This window comes from Mus musculus, chromosome X (assembly GCF_000001635.26).
Source record: "Mus musculus strain C57BL/6J chromosome X, GRCm38.p6 C57BL/6J".
In the NCBI taxonomy this organism is placed as follows: domain Eukaryota; kingdom Metazoa; phylum Chordata; class Mammalia; order Rodentia; family Muridae; genus Mus; species Mus musculus.
The window spans coordinates 40,922,947-40,925,226 of record NC_000086.7 but is presented as its reverse complement, the minus strand read 5'-3'; positions in this window follow the sequence as shown (position 1 = coordinate 40,925,226).

Here is a 2,280-nt window from a genome sequence, read left to right as displayed (position 1 = left end):
GATACAACAATATTTTTAAAACATTGTGTGGGCCCAATAGAAACCATCTGTGGGTCAGTTTGGTTTCAAGTTTTTCTTAGGCGTGCTGAGTGAGTAATCCATAGCCATTTTGAGGGCATGAGTTAGGAACACATCAGAAGAACTGGAAGCAAGCCATGTTAGTTCTAATCCCCAGTCGATGGTTGTGCTTCTCTGTTCATTCCTAAAGCTGGAGAAACTCACAGAACCATGTGTTTGTCCTTGTAAAAGAAGAAAGAACATATTTTGGGAAAGGGAAAAAGAGGTCTTAGGGAAAGTTCTAATTACTAATATTCACTGCCATAATAATTGGTACTTGTTAAGTACTTACTGTGTTCAGAGGATCTTCCAGATTTTATTTTTCTTCATGAGAAACATATGGAGTAAATATAATAATTGTTCCATCACTCTATAGACTCATGGCGGATCCCTGTCAATTTATTTCCAGACACAGAGGCTGCTAATCACACACACACACACACACACACACACACACACACACACACACACACAGCTTATAAAAAGTTTAATTAGTTGTGTAATGAAAGTTTCTGAGAATAGCAAGCAGGCTTGCTAAGCTGGTATAAAAATGACTTGAAAGAGTCATGAAGGAAGACTAGTTTAGGATTTTTTTTTTTTTTTTTTTTTGCTACAGTTGGGGGTGGCGCTCAGATATAAGCAAAAGCTTATGAAATTTATTTATCCACTAGTAACATTTGCTTTCTAATATTTTTACAGATATAAAACATAAGTAAAGCAGAACTAGGTACAGTTAAAATCTATAGTTTCAAATATAAAAAAAAGGAAGAGTCTAGAGGCAAGTCTCCAAGAGAAGAAATATTTTCAACAGATTTTACTATACAGTTATATCATAATAAACATCTATGTTGGTAAAAAAATAATCTATCCAAGGGAAATTATCTAAAACAAAATAGATGTTGGTTAGTGCATGAAGTCCTTGCCTCCAAATCATGGGGACCACACAATTGGGATCCTCATAATCCATAGAAAATCCAGGCAAGTATAGTGAGACACTTGTAATGGTGATGGTTCAGAGAACAAGGCAAGGGAACTCGGGAACAAACTGGCTAACTTAGCTAATCCTATCCTGAAGCAACAGGTTCAAAGAAATATCCTGCCTCAGAACATACAGTAGAAAGTGATCAAGGAAGACACACAACCTCCAATTTCCACACACATGTGTTCCCACATACAAGCAAATATGCTGGCCTAGTTTTATATCTGCTACTGTGTTAGACTACCCTGACAAAAAGGTAACATAAGGGAGAAGGTTCTTTTCAACTTCCAGTTCCAGGTTACAGTCTATCATTGTGGGGGAGCCAAGGAAGGGAATCAAGAGCTAGTAATACCACAGCCACAGTCAAATGTGTTGATAAATAAACACACACTAGTCTATTTGCATACTTGCTGGCTCTCAGCATTCCCCTCTCTTATAATGTTTAAAACATCCTGTCTTGGCAATGGTACTTCCCACAATGGAAGGTCTTCCTACATGAACACAATTTCTAGAGACATAACCACCATCTAGATAATACCCTTTTAAGATTCTTTCCAGATCATTCTAGGCTGTGTCAATTTAAAATTTAATACACACCGCACTCATGAATACACATGTACACATGTCACACAGACATAAACATACATATGTGGAAGGGGAGAAATAGAGTCAGTAAATTTTGTAGATGAGAGTGCTTGGCCACCAGAAATGATACATTTTCCCACTGTGACCTGGTAGAGTAAGGTTTCCAATCTAGTTGATTTCTCATGTACTTGTAATATGACATAGATATCTTCAGGTCTATCCTATTTGAAGATTTTTAAAATTTGTGCAATTAGACAACAAAAACATCCGAAAGAAGCACTAAATACTATGGGAGATTTAAAATAATAATAATAATAAAACCATGAAGTAGTGGACTAAGGAATACAGGTATAAGTTTTAAAATTAATCTTTTATTGTTTCATGTCTGCAAATAGTTGCAATCCTCTTTTTGAGAAATATCATAACTGAGATTATCTTAAAAATACTAGATGAAGTATACATTCAGAACAATTTAATTTTGCCTGTGTATAAGTAGGGATCCCTTTGGTGAATATTTTGTTTCTACTATTGCTACCTTTTCTGCTTATATGCCTGAAGTTTCCTCTTTAAGGGCAGAAGAATTGAGGGGATAAGAGGATAAGGAAAATAAGTGTCCATGTATTCCTTAGTATTTCAATTTAGTTTCAGATTGAGTCATG